Source organism: Pelodiscus sinensis, chromosome 14, assembly GCF_052426305.1.
Source record: "Pelodiscus sinensis isolate ZL-2025 chromosome 14, ASM5242630v1, whole genome shotgun sequence".
NCBI classification, from domain to species: Eukaryota; Metazoa; Chordata; order Testudines; family Trionychidae; genus Pelodiscus; species Pelodiscus sinensis.
This window is the reverse complement of record NC_143065.1, coordinates 36,630,995-36,646,878: the sequence shown is the minus strand read 5'-3', so window position 1 is coordinate 36,646,878 and position 15,884 is coordinate 36,630,995.

Sequence of the window (15,884 nt, the reverse complement as noted above, 5' to 3'; positions counted from 1 at the left end):
CTCTTGCGCAAGAAAGCTCCGATGGCTATTTAGCCATCGGAGCTTTCTTGCACAAGAAATTAACTTGCTTGTCTACACTGGCCCTCTTGCGCAAGAACACTTGCGCAAGAGGGCTTATCCCTGAGTGGGAGCGTCAAAGTATTTGCGCAAGAACCACTGATTTATACAGTACAAAGTCAGTGTTCTTTCGCAAATACTCGCAGCCAGTCTAGACAGGAGGCAAGATTTTGTGCTTGCGCTTATGCAAAATCTTGCCAGTCTAGACATGCCCCAACGGTTACAGGAGTCAGAGCGAGCAGTCCCCCAGCCTGACAGTATTTCAACATTATTTTGAAATAACTGCCTGCTGTGTAGATGCGGACTACGTTATTTTGAAATAACGCTATTTTGATATCATGTTTCTCTGTAGACGTATCCTTGGATAGGTTTATGTGGGTGAACTTGCATGAATTAAAACTGAAAAATATTTTTTACAAATCCTTGTGAAGCAAAAACCACTCACACTGTCTGAGCAAAAGAGATTCTTAATATTTCTAAAAGAATTATTTAGAGGCCCCAAAATTTTCCTAAAAACAGGTAAGGGCTAAATACTGAATTTTGATAGGAGCTACGTATCCAACTTAATTGGAATCTTCTGAGAATCCCAGCAATAATATTGTCCACGTGTTACAAAGGATTGTGTGTTTTAACACTTACTATTTTTTTTTAAAGAAAATGACCTGCAATTCTATAATGAACTATTTCTTGTATTGTTATCAGATTCAATACTGAGTGGGTTGAAAGTTTTCTGATGGAAACTTCTGATTTGCCAAAAGCAAAATGTTTTCCAGAAGTGTCTTTATTTAATGAAATTTCATTTGAAAGAAAAAATTGGAAAAAACTTTTTTTCAGACTAGAATGTTTCAATTTTGTATTTTGAAACTAGTTTTCATTTCCACTTTTCATTTTAAAATCACACTATGAGATTTTAAGAGTCAAAATCAGAAGAAAACATTTCAGTTTTAGCTAAACAAAACATTTCAATCAATCCAAAATTATGTTCTTTAATTTCATTTTTGTAGACTTTGTATGTGTTTTTATTTGGTCTTCATTCCATTTTGGAATAGAGTATTTTTTTCCATAATCACAAAGTTTCCCACAAAATGAAAAATCCAGTTCCCGTTCAGCTCTATGCAGTAGTATGACTAGTAGTAGTTCTTTAGTTTGCTTAGGGAACAAGCAACAAAGGTAACTGGGGGTAATGCATCATAGCAAAACACATTGTTCCTGCACCGTATGACTCTCAAACCCTCTTTCAAAATGCTAAAAACCAGGCTCTTCAGTTCACATCATCAGGTCACATTGTCCTGACCATGTGTGAAACATGTAGCTTGTGTATGTGTTTTTCCTCGCCAAGTCTCCCCCACGCCCGCCCTCCAAACAGCAAGTGTCTCAGTGGTGATTAGGTGAAAACAAGGGTAATATATCAGCAATTCTAGTGACTTCTAGACCCAGTAGGGTTCACTGTGTCCCATCATAAATAAAAGCCTTGATCAAACATTCAGGTGAAGAGGCACATGCACTCTACGTGTTGTTAAGTTGCAGAAATGGGTAAAGCAGACCAGGGCTGACTCTACGTCAACACTCTAGTTATAAAAGTAATGTGGGTAAGAGTAGAAAAACTGCATCATGGAGATGGTTAGGGTTTGATCATCATGCTTATTATGTTGTCTGTTTTCCTCCCAGCTTTCATTCCTGCTTTCCCTGCTCACTTGGAGAAGTTACAAGTCGTAGCACCCCTAGGAGAGCAATGTTCTTTGCCCGCAGCTTACTGATAAGCCCCATTTGAGGTAAGCACACAGAAAGTGAAACTAAATCTGCCTGGTGTCTTTTTGAAGATTCTTTAGATGAACATTTCCCACCCTGTCCAAGAGGCAAAAATCCAGTGAATTACATGCTCCCCCTCCCCTTTTATTCGAGCAAGACTCTTGATGCAGTTTAGGTAATGGCTCTATCTTGGACCACAATTAGCTGCAACTATAGCGGTGGGAATGTACAGGTAGGTTCTTACATTTACTGTGAATATAGGAATCTGCTGTATTTACTCTGACACACCAGAGGTGTATTTCTTCAGGAACGATTCTCCTTCATTTTCCTGATCTCCTGCTCTACAAAATATTTGAAATTAACTAGATACACAAAGAGCTTTAGTGCACGTGGTTACAGTTGTTGCACTGTTATTGCACGGATCTACGTAGTAATGCAGTTTTCTATTGCAGCGTGAATTGGTGTTATCAGTTTATAAGATGTGACCATTACATGCTATATATTTGATGTTTCCTCAGTGTATGAAGTTGGATGCTGAAAAACAGTATAAGCAGAATAAAAAAAATCAAAGTCTAGAACAGTGTGTACAAAGACTACAAATTATATCCATTTTGCACCTGACTGCTCTAATGCCATTGTGAAAGGGAACGGGGGTGAACCAGACTAACAGAGATGAGAATATTTACTGGAGAAAAAGTCCATGGAAGATAATTTCTAGAAGAGGTGGAGATTACTTGTAGTGATTTAAAGGCCTGATCTTGCACACACTTACTCATGTGGATAGCTTTTATTGACCAAATACACTGGAAATGCTGAGGTGAATAAAATTAATATTTCGAAGGTAATCACTGTAAATTAATTAAGAACCAATCCAGAAAACAAGTATATGGCTAAGTCATAACAATGATGAGAGCTACCCTGAATGGAATAAAATAGGTCCTAAAGATTCTGTGTCCAGCTCTTTAGAGCCATGAAGTATTATACAGAATAAATATGATTGCATTGATTACAAAATTATGATGAAGTTTGCCTCTGAAGCTAGAAGAAGAAGCAATGGACTTAAATCGCAGCAAGGGCAGTTTATGCTGGACATTAAGAAAACCTGCTAATTGTCAGGGTGAAGAAGAACTGTGGAATTTCCACCACTGGAGATTTTTATGAGCAGGTTACTCAAATCCCTGTCAGAGATACTCTAGACCAGGGTTACTCAACTTTGGAAGTCCCGGAGGCTACAATGATACTCACAGAGTATGCTGAGGGCTGCAACTTAAGTGTGGTTGCATAGACATGCAAACATGTATGCAAATATATGCAAATAGCTTCTTTCACACTGACAGGCATGAATACAAAGATTAAGGCAAGACTACACAACACACAGGCCCCATTTAAGTCAGTTTTGCTGATATAAATAAAATGCAATATTTACCCTATTTCAACTCACATGACAGCACTTTTAATGAGCAATGACAGTCCAGCAATTAACTACTAAAACGCATATCAACAGAAGACCATTATATTGACTACTTTTTTGTTTTGGCTTCATAATAGTCCAGGAATTTAACTACTAAAACACATATCAACCCAAACTGCACCATAGGCTGCAAACAAATGGGCTGCATATTGAGTAGCCCTGGTCTAGAAGATAATACATAGTCCTGCCATAAGCGCAGGAGACTGGGCTAGATGACCTCTTGAGGATTCTTCAAGTCCCACAAGTCTACTATGATTCTAGTATATTTGTTATTGTTTTCCAAGTTATTTAGGTCAGCATTTTCTAAAGACATTGTTCATTGCAGAAACTTACTTTTGAAAAAGGCCAGACCAAACAGAACTTTAAAATAAAGTAATCAATTCTTGTACAGAACAGATACACAAAAGAGGCCAGTAGTGCAAACTTTCCTGTTCAGAGAGATATCAGCCTATCTTGCCAACTTGCCTCAATTCTGAGATTGGACAACTACTAGCAAAGTACACTTAAGTCTTCACAGCTCTGATGTACTTGGCCTCCCTGATAAAACTTTCAGAGAGGACCTTTGCTGAGGACAACTGTAGAAGCAGCTGCTAACATTATTTAATCTTGAGGGTTTCTGCACTGTATAAATGGCAGGCTGAGATTCTGTTGATTGGTGGTCCTGGAGTCACACGCAAACTTGCTGGAATTGCAAGCCTCAGTTGTGGGGAAATGCCACAGACATTAAATTGGAATAGTACCATAAGCTCAGATGAAGCTTTCCAGAAGAGGGGGGGAAGGGATAAAAAGCGAGAAGCAAACCAAAACAAGACAAAACAAATCACCCTCACTGGTCTGACTCCCAATTGAAAACTGAAAAGAAAAAAGACACCTCACTCACATTCAACCCGGGGCACCAGGACATGGGGTTAGCACTCCAGCCCCACAGGGAGGCACTGAGGCTCGGAGACTTGCCTCCGGGCTGGAGAGCTCACACTGGGTTGCTCCACTGCAGGGAAAAGCCCCAGTGCTCACCACAGGCTGGATCCAAGTCAGCTAGGGGCCAAATCCAGGCTGTGAGTTCACCACCCCTGCTTGTCAGTTTGAATGCTCCAATCTCCTAAATGTATGCAGAATTTGTGCTTGGTTAAGAAAATATGAAAGACTACACACTTAAAATGGAAACCACACCCTGCAGTACACTCTGGCATCAGCACTTTAATTTGCCTCCTGGCTGGGCTCTCTTAAAGGTACACTCATGTTCAAGGAATATAATTGAGGAGGTTTTTATTTCCACATGCTTGAAGGCTTGACGTTTTTCTTAAATAACACTGAAAAAAATGCACATGAAAATTTTGTTGGCGGGATAAAAAATGCTGCAGTTTAAAGCTCTGGATGTCAGACAGAAATTAGTATAGATTTCTTTCTAGGGACATTGTCAGGGCTGGCAGACCTAAAATTAGACCTACCAGGTATGCACTTTGCGTTATCCCTCAGGTCTGCCTGTCAGCTTGCTGGGAGCAAGATTCTTGGATATTTCAATATCCTGCCTTCTCCTGTATTTACAAGAAGGGAGCCGATAGGCAGAGTGGAGCATTTCCTGACACGTATACCGGCAATCATGAAGCAACCCGTCACCATGGGGTCTGTTATTGTAGGGTCACCCACTTAAACAGAAGCACTAAATCACATGGAAATAGGAAAAAAAACATTTAAAACTAATCTGTCATGGTGGAAACCAAACACACATGCTTGAAATCTTAAAATATTCAGAGCTTTTTGAAGTGTTAATAAGAAGTGAATTGGAAAAAAAAATCAATGACTCCTCTAGTGATACACTGTTATATTAACTAAAGGTCAAAAGCAATGTTGAGTTGTTTTCAGATTTGTTTTTCACAACTGACCTTATTTCATTTTAAACTTGTATCATTTGCCTCCATCACTTTTTAACATAAACCCGCAATAGGTTTTAATTTAGTACATCATTTACTTGTTTTCAGTTGCACAGCTGACTCAGAAATTTACGATGGCATATTCTTGGGTATCAGAATGATAATTTACTACTTGGAAAGAGATAATATGTTCCTCTCTACTCTGCCACAGACCATAGGCAACACCACAGAATCGTCATGGAAGTATTTTAAAGTAATGTCTAAAACAATGTTTAGGGTGTTTTTTTTTTAAATCACGGTTCTCTGAACAATTGTTTTTCAGCCACATAGCCTTTTGCTCTTGTTTTTTATCCATTCTGGCATAACCCAGTCTGTCTGGATCATGAGTTATCATTGGCTGCCACCGGTACGCAACACTGCAATTTGTCTTATTGAAACATGGGCTAGCCCCACATGACTGCAAAGAATCATTCATGTTATAATAAATCAAACTTTTACTAAAATTCTCCCTCCTCCCAACATAAAATGGGGAGCAGACAATGTCATCTGTGGACTAAGAGCAGAAACAAATTCCCTTTCCTTTGTGTGACTGAGCTGTATTTTGATGAATATACATTAAAAGAAACACAACATCCTCACGAAGTTTTGAGCTATTTTCTGTGGAAACAAAATAGCCAAAAGTTTCTACATCCTGGCTAGTTGTCAGAAATATCCTTAATCCAGCAGGGATGAAATCCCACCTACCACCTTCAGCCCCAAAATGAAAAGACTGAGAAAATTGCTAGTACGCTTGTAAGGCAAGAGATGAGTAAAGGGAAATTTCAGCTACCATCACTGGCAGTAAGAAGGAACTGAGGAGGGGGGAGGGTAAGCAGGACACTGGAAGTTTCACCACTGACTTCAGTGAAGTCAGAATGTCACCTCGGTGCCCCGGAAGCTCAGTTATTACTGTTTCTTTGTAACTGACTTTCAAAACATGTGTGTCTCGTCCATAAAAAGGTGGGCCATGGAAGGTTTAAATTCCAAAGAGGGTGGACATTGGGCAAAACCACCAGAAGGTGAGCAATCATATCTCTTCTTCCAGTGGATCTCAGGAAGCCAAGCCCTTTGGGGATTAAATGTGGCACTGACAACAACAAGTCTGCTAACGGTGGAAGCAAAGGGATCGGTTTCCCCGGGGCCCACTGAATTCTTCAGTGGTCAGATCCCAGGATCCTTTAAATCACCTCCGGAATAATGTGCCATGTGCTCCGGGCTGCTCTGAGGGCTGGGATGGCCTGGCGTGCTCTGGGCAGCATGGAGAGGTGGCTGCCCCACCTCCACCCCTTCCATCTAAGGCCTTTTAGGAGCAAGGAGCTGCTCCCACACAGCTTCTGACTAGCTCCATAGTGATAAGCACTGCTTAGGCTAAATCCTGCAAAGGTAACCAAGAATAAACTTCCCTTGACTTCATTTAACAATTGAGCCAGAGTTCCACTTGAATTCATATATTTTCCTAATTTAAGAGGGTTTAGAAATGTTTTATTAATTATCAGTGAATCAGAGAATACTAGAACTAGAAGGGACCTCAAGAGGCCATCAAGTCCAGTCCCTTGCCCGCATGGCAGGACCAAGCACCATCTAGATCATCCCTGAGAGGTTTTGTCTGACTTACTCTTCAATATCTTCAATGATGGAGATCCCACAACCTCCCTCGGCAATTTATTCCAGTGTTTACCCACCCTGACCATTAGGAAGTTTTTCCTAATGTTCAACCTAAACCTCCTTTGCTGCAATTTAAGTCCATTACTTCTTGTCCTATTATCAGAGGACATGGAGAACAATTTTTCTCCCTCCTCCTTGTAACACCATTTTAGGTACTCAAAAGCTGCTATCTTGTTCCCTCTGAGTCTTCTCTTTTCCAAACTAAACAAACCGGCTGTGTCTAGACTGCATCCCTTTTTCGTAAAAGGGATGCAAATTATTCATATCGCAATTGCAAATGAAGCGGGGATTTAAATCTCCCCCGCTTCATTAGCATAAAAATGGCTGCTGCTTTTTTCCGGCTCGGAGCTTTGCCGGAAAAAAGCACCAGTCTAGACGCGGATCTTTCGGAAAAGGCTTTATTTTCCGAAAGATCCGCGTCTAGACTGGTGCTTTTTTCTGGCAAAGCTCCGAGCCGGAAAAAAGCAGCAGCCATTTTTATGCTAATGAAGTGGGGGATATTTAAATCCCCGCTTCATTTGCAATTGTGACATGTCTAATTTGCATTCCTTTTATGAAAAAGGGATGCAGTCTAGACACAGCCAGACAGTTCTTCCAGTCTTCCCTCAGAGGACATGTTTTTGAGACCTTAATGATTTTTCTTACTCTTTTCTTGATCTTCTCCAATATCTTCACCTCTTTTTTGAAATGTGGTACCTAAAATTGGACACAATACTCCAACCGAGTCCTAATCAGTAGAGTGGAAGAATGACTTCTCTTGTCTTTCTCACAACACTCCTATTAATGCATCCCAGATTCATGTTTGCTTTTTTTTGCAACAGCATCACACTGTTCAGCCTGTGATCCACTATGACCCATAGATCCCTTTTTGCAGTTCTCCTTCAAAGATGGACACTTCCCATTTTGTATACACCTTTTTAATATGCACTATTGTCAGGATCTCTTACACTTATAGGCTACGTCTACACTGGCCCCTTTTCCGGAAGGGGCATGTAAATTTCACTAGTCATCGTAGGGAAATCCGCGGGGGATTTAAATATCCCCCGCGGCATTTAAATAAAAATGTCCGCCGCTTTTTTCCGGCTTTTAAAAAAGCCGGAAAAGAGCGTCTAGACTGGCCCCGATCCTCCGGAAAAAGTGCCCTCTTCCGGAGGGTCTTATTCCTACTTCAAAGGGCACTTTTTCCGGAGGATCGGGGCCAGTCTAGACGCTCTTTTCCGGCTTTTTTAAAAGCCGGAAAAAAGCGGCGGACATTTTTATTTAAATGCCGCGGGGGATATTTAAATCCCCCGCGGATTTCCCTACGACGACTAGTGAAATTTACATGCCCCTTCCGGAAAAGGGGCCAGTGTAGACGTAGCCCTACTGTTAATACCTCCAGCAGAAGACTAGAGGTAAGGAATGGGTATGCTTGTAACTCCTCTGGTGTGAGTGAACTGAACAGCTACTCCATTTGGCCCATTCCCCAGCATGCTGCCGGTTGTCTTCATGGCTGACCCTGCAAACACACATACTGAAAGGTTCAGGAATATGGGGCAGGTACAGATATTACATAGATTTCTGTGACACTTACTCAACTCAGACATAAGTGGGTGTGACTTCTTCAGGGATAGGACCTGTAGAGGTGAGTTTTAAACATATTCAGCACTGGCCTAAGTCTAGAGTTGGGGTGATGGTGAGTGATTTTCACAAGCCCGCCTTCAGTGTTTGGTTTGCCATGGTGACAGGACTGAACTCCCTTAGGGTATGTCTACACTAGCTCGTTAGTTCGAGCTAGGTAGGCAAATGAGGGCAACTGGAGTTGCAAATGAAGGGATTTAAATATCCCGGGCTTCATTTGCAGCTTCCTGGGTGCTGCCATTTTAAAATCCCCCTTAGTCCAAACTCCGTGCCCGTGGCTACACACAGCACAGAGCAGGTAGTTTGAATTAGGATCTCTAATTCGAACTACCGGTACACCTCATTCCATGAGGAGATCCTAATTCGAACTACCTACTCCATGCTGCGTGTAGCTGTGGGCACGGAGTTTGGACTAAGGGGGATTTTAAAATGGCGGCACCCGGGAAGATGCAAATGAAGCCTGGGATGTTTAAATCCTGGGCTTCATTTGCAACTCCGGTTGCGCTTATTTGCCTACCTAGCTCGAACTACCGAGTTAGTGTAGACATACCCTTACTGCCTTTTATGGGAGCAGGAGCAGGCCCTCAGTGCAAGTGAACTTTCTGTTTCATGGAGAATTTCTCCAGTTTATAAATGTGTGATCAAATATTTTCTATGAACATGGCTCAGCACCAGGGAATTCTCAGAGATCCAATATGCCACTGGGGTTAGTGGCACTAAAGGCATTTTCTTTAGATTTACTGTTGTCAAGGTCAGCTTTAGCTGAATCTCTACAGTAGACTGGCTTTACCCAGTCTTTTTCTCCTGCTGCAGTAAGAATAATGAGAGCATTCAGAACAAAACCTAATGTAAATGGGTTTGGTATGTAGGAAACATGCTTTGATTTATCCTGTTTATGTTAAAAACTATTCATCACTCTGGTTTTAATTCAAACAGCTTACTTGTGCATATGTTGGGGCACTCTGAGTTTTCCCATCACTCTTATAAAGTAAGCAAAATCTAGTATATGCCCTGTGGCTATATCTCCCACTCATTTGAATAACTATTCACTGATATCATATGTATTGCTGTGCTGTCAGTACCCATAATGCTTTTCTCTCTCTGCTATTAACTATCATTGTTGGTAGCGGAGTGGTCTGATCACAGATCTGGAAGCCATGAGTTCCTGCATTCTAATCCCAGCTCTGCTACTCACCTCCAGGGTGACCTCAGGCTAGTCACTCAATCGCAATCCTTCAGTATGCCCATCTGTAAAGGAGGGATAACAGCAGAGGGGAATGTGAGGCTACATGAGTAATGTTTGTCAAGTGCTGTAAAGATGAAAGATGCTAGAAACTGTGCTGTAAGGGCCAAGTGTTATCATGGCTTCTGAGCTCTGAAATGTTTGATATGCTTGTATACGCATATAATTTTTAATGGTAATTCAGAATGCAAATTTGAGATATTTACATTTCTTCTGGGCAAGCTTAATTTTCAGTTATCAAGGAAACTATCTTTTGCAGAAATAGGGTATCACTTATTCAAAGGTTCCCTTAAGGGCTGGCAGGTCTATAATTTTTAAAGCTATCCATAAGCTAAAAGACTGCAGCAGTTTCCTTGGAGTTATTATGGATTATTGATGAAACAATGACCATGAATAAAAATTTCCATCAAAACTGGAGCTCAGCCTAAGATCCCCCCATCTGTTCCCTAAAGGACACATGTTTTCAAAGAAATATTCTTCTCACTTGTCTCTAATTTGCAAAACAACACATACACCACTGGAAATATAATTCTATTCAGAACGGACTTTTAAATGGAAGGGCTTGCATTCATTAATCCATTTCTGTTATAATAAGAGATACAAATTGCATAGGACTAGGTGAGGTTAGGTGACTTTGCTATTTTTAGAATATTTAGAAACTGCCACATTTCAGTTTGATTACAGATAAGCAGTTACAGCAGAATAAGTTCTACTGTGGTATCTAAACTGCAGTGTCAGACATAGGTTCTTTAAGAGACAATAAACCAGCTTGTGCATTCGGTATGACCTCCAGAACTAAATATGCCTGCACACACCTGACCTATTCTTTGTGGCAGTAAAAGAGCCAGTGAAGCAACATGGAACTAAAATTCCTCAGACAAGATCAGACAATCGTATGGAATAGGAACCATTGCTTTTAACTTGGTAGTGCTGATGGTTATCAATTTATGTTTATTTCCATATTTACCATCCACCTGAAGAGCTGATTGATACTTCAGTTTGGTGTAACATTGAGCTGAAGAATTTTATACCAAACCATTCCAAAACTACATCCTCTTCTGGATTTCTTTCTGTGTTCTGCATTCTAACTATTGCTCTCAGAGTCTGATTCTGCATGATGATTGGAAGAGCTGATCCTTAGGCCCTGGGTCCTGCCATGAGGGCAGGGGACTGGACTCGATGACCTCTCGAGGTCCCTTCCAATCTTAGTATTCTATGATTCTAAGATATAAAAAGACTCCCTAGGAGCACCCATGTTAATAAATGGGCAAACCTGGAACATGATCACAGAATTTTCAGGGCAGTTACACTCTTTATTTTCATCTTCGAATTCTACACTGGCAGTGCTCAAACTGGAGTCAATAACAGGGACTATGTGCTTTTATCAGGTGGCACATTGGGAAGCTTTGGCACAGAAATCTCAGAGGAGTAGCTGTGTTAGTCTGTATCTGCAAAACCCACAAGAAGTCCTGTGGCACCTTAGAAACCAACAGATTTATTAGAGCATACGCTTTTGTGGGTAGACTCCACTTCATTAGATGGAGTGAAATTTACTGTAAACTCTACTCCAATTGATCCAATGAAGTGGGTTTTACCCATGAAAACTTAGGCCCTAATAAATCTCCTAGCCTGTAAGGTGCCATAGGACTCCTCATTGGTTTTGGTACAGAAGCCACAGTGCCCTGTAAATGTCATTCATTACTAGTATCTGGCCCAGCGGAGATTCTAGTGGCTGGCCTGAATTCAGAGGCATGTTGTATGGGACATTCGCATGTTCTCCCAACACAGAAGAGCCTGGATAATTTCAAATGCTGCATTCCCTTAGAAAAGTTTTACAATACATACATTTCAAACTAGAAAAGCCACAAGACATATTGAGACCATCCATACAATCATGAACCTTGACAAAAACATTTTCAACGTAAATAACTGTCGGGATAGATACACTGCACACACGCTACTGAGATTGCTTTTACACTTTTTCTGTCAGTATCAATTAATGTGGCTGAAGCTCCCAATCTTCCCCCACCCCATCCAACATCCATGTGTTTGTGTATATTTTTTCATTTAGATCATACAATGTATTTTTGTGTTGTGGGTGTTGCCACTGCAGAAATTCTGCTTACAACTGCATTGAGCTTTCTTTAGTGTCTCTGTCCCCTCCAATAAACAAAACATTCGGTTTTAGCCTGGTTTATTGAGAGAAGTGGAGACGTCGACCTTTCCTTTTCCTTTTAACCTCTGCCTCTTTCCGTCTCCGTTTTGACAGCAAAGGAGAGGGCATTCTTGACACTGGTGGGGGTAAAAATTGGTTGTCTTCAGCTATCAGGCCATTAATGTTTAGCCTCTTTAAGGGGTAACATTTAGAAAGCTACCTGGAATAAATGCCTGTCGACTTCAAACAACATGTACATCAAACAATGGATCCCAATTTGGGACTCTGGGAGTTCCTGGCCAATTGTTAAGACTTTCCACTCCTTTCACTCCAGGGAGGTCTGAAATGTCAAAATCTTCTGTCATCTTACTCGTCATATCACATCTCGCAAAGGAACACGGAAGCCATCATCCGTCCTGCTGTTTATTGTCATGAAAACCCATAAATACTCATTCTCCATAAACAGAATCAGCCCAATTAAAGCACTCTTTACCAAGCCTGCTCATTTTCAGACAGAAAGTATTGATTTATCCACCTATGGGCACTGCATAGAAACATCTCTTAATGAGAATGATAGTGACCCCTGAACTCTGCCCTTTCACCCTATAATATACTCTCTCAATTTTCTGTTAAGTGGTCTAGTGGCACATCAGCAGAGATGGAAAGACACTCTGATTCTTTAATGTTGACACTGGAATGCTCAAAAGGAATGCTCAAATCTTCATTGTAATGGGAGGTGAACAGAAAGGTCGCTTATATGCAGAGCTTTCAGCTTGTTTGACAAGTCTTCTTTAATAAGTGAAACATTGTTGGGGTACACTTGTCCATCACATGATGTGGCCACTTAGTACAGACACAACCAAACAAAAACATTAGCAATCTGATTGCCTGATTCTGGTATACATCCCCCTCCCACTCCCCGTCCAATTTCCTTTCCGGTAATTTGTATGTTGTCTGAAAAAAAATTATTCAACCTGTAACAGACATAAGAGATACTTCATTTTGTTCTGTTCAGAAACCTGCAATTTGTAACCTGCAGCATATGTGACTGGTAACTGAACTGGTATATACAATCCAGTACATTCAGTAGTTAGATTAATCCTCCTTTGGAGGTTGATAGTTGTTTGATATACAATACAAGGCTGACACAGGCTACTCTAATGCCACTTTACCAAACACATTACAAAAATGTGCAGGGAGTATACACCCTTCATGCTGATAAATGCACACAAGAGAAAATCCTAACAGCTTTTAATTTCCATGCTTTTCAGTTTTATTGATGTAAATGCAACTGTTTATAGGACTAATGACACAGGCTGGCTCAGCTGAGTCCATTACACCAGTAGGTACTTGGATCAGATATTTTGCCTGCTTTCTGTGTGCACTGTCTCTATGTCTGATATTTGACTAAATTAAATTGCACCATTGTGCATTGGCACTTGCCATATGTTGTATCACAAAAGTATTTTAAAGGACAATGAAAAAAATAGATGCTGAGTAGTTCAACAACTGTATGCAGGCATATGTGTCACTCATTATGAGCAATATTCAGTAAATAGCTGAGAGTGTTACATTAGGGTGTCCTCTAATCTGTGGCAGTGTTAAATGAACAGGAGTGTGGATAAAGATGTTAGGGACATCAACTGCTCTATACTATGTGGGATTGTGCGTGTATGTGTGTTTGTTTTGGGGTGAGCGGGATATTTGGTGAATTTTAGTACTCATGAAAGTGAGACACTAATGGCACCTTCTGGCAAACCACAGAGTGCTCTGCAAACTGCCCACATACAGCTCTGCCAATGCACTTCAATTCTGACCTTCAATACCCCTTCCGTTGCTGTAATGAGCCTACCACATCTCTTGAGAAGAAACTGCCTATTGTTCTGGTTTCAGCTCAATTTGTAGTGCTTTGCAACATGGGCAATGGCCCACCGGTGTCTAGCTCGAGGCCACTAAATGCAAATCCAAACCTGGACTTCCAGAGGTGAATAAACCCAGACACCATTTTACAAGCGTCCATCTCCCTTACAATTCACTCATCAAAAGTAAGCAGCATTAATTTGGATTTAACACCTGATTCAAAGCATAGCTCTGCACAGAGGACCCAAATCTGCCTAGCACTTATGCAAGTACTCACACATCCAATCATTAGGGCTATTTGTGTAAGCACCACTTCACCTGAGCAAATGTTGTGGGATCAGGCCCGGAGTGATGGATCCTGGATCTGCAATATTATAGCCCTCTCAGAGACTTAGTAGTGCACTAAATGGACCACTAGGGGTACGTCTACACTGCATCCCTAGTTCAGACTAGGGATGCAAATGGAGACAACCGAAGTAGTTAATGAAGCGGGGATTTAAATATCCCATGCTTCATTAATGTGATCTCGCCGGTGCACACTTCCTGGTTCAAATCAGCTGTGATTCGAACTAGCGCATTAGGTTGGACTAAAGACCTTAGTCCGAACTAGGGATGCAGTGTAGACGTATCCTAGTTCTTATGTTCTATAGTAGGTAGTTAAACTATGCATGTACCACACTAAAGCATACAAAAGAATATGACCGCAAGGCCTGCAGTGTTTGTTGAGGGTCCATAATGAATTGAATGAAAAAGTGTATTTGTGTATCTCCGTGCTCTCCTCTAATTCAGATCACATCCTTTCCTGTCATTTCAGCTGAAACCAGAAGCTGATCTCATTATCAGTATGATCACTTATGGGGCTCTTTGCAATGTGCAAAACACATAACAGTGCTTATAATAGCCATAAAGGTAGTCATCATGTAAGTCTTACATGCTTTCATCCTTTGCTATGATATGGCTCTTTCTTGGACTCTTTGGGTATGTCTACACTACCCCCCTAGTTCGAACTAGGGGGGGTAATGTAGTCATACAGAGTTGCAAATGAAGCCCGGGATTTGAATTTCCCGGGCTTCATTTGCATAAAGCCGGCTGGAGCCATTTTTAAATGCCGGCTAGGTCGGACCCGGTGCCGCGCGGCTACACGCGGCATGGACTAGCTAGTTCGGATTAGGCTTCCTTATCCGAACTAGCTGTACACCTCATTCCACAGCTAGTTCGGATAGGAAGCCTAATCCGAACTAGCTAGTCCGTGCTTCATTTGCAACTCCGCATGACTACATTACCCCCCCTAGTTCGAACTAGGGGGGTAGTGTAGACATACCCTTTCTTCCATAACTTCATTTAGAATTTTGGCCCATTCTTTATTAGTTCAATGGCAACTGTCTGCAACCAGTCATTGAATTGCCCAATAATCCCTATCTAAAATGATTAGATTTAGTCAAAACAAAGGAAAATGATATTACTTTTAGGAATAAAGAATATTGGATCAGACTTAATGTCGCTTTAGCCCAGGACCTTGCCTCCAAAAGTGGTCAATGCCAGAGACTTCAGAGACAGGTGCAAGACACTCTGCAATAGGAAATAGGCAGATGTGAGATAAAGTGCTTCCTATGAAGGTTTGATCCTAATCTCAACTAGTTAGAGATTGGCTCAAGCACGAGGTTTTGATCCTTCTTTCCCATTGTGACAGTATAAACTATTATAACTCAAGATATTGTTGTTATCCATATAAATATTCAAATCTTCTTTCGATCTTGCTTGATTCTTGGCCTCCTGTGGCAATGAGTTCCACTTCTTCAATGCAAATGATTTCATTACAGAGGTTTCTATCAAATTAACTGGAAGAATTTGATAGAAACTGGGGATGGGATTAAGTGCCTAGGACTGTCTATTTCTGTTTTTGGACAGTCCATGGCACCTACTATAAAAGTATTCTTGCCTGTCGGTGAGATTTCTGGCTTGCAGGGTAAATTTCTTTGGACTCCTACAGAAAGGATAGTTTCAATGCAGGGCAGTGACACTTTTAGATGCCACAGCACATGTCCATGGACTATGTGGTTATGATGTTCTTTCCAACATGCAGGTCGCCAGTACAGGAAGTGGGTAAATGGGATTTGTTTCCTTTGTCTTCTAGACTTTGTTAAAGCAAAATTG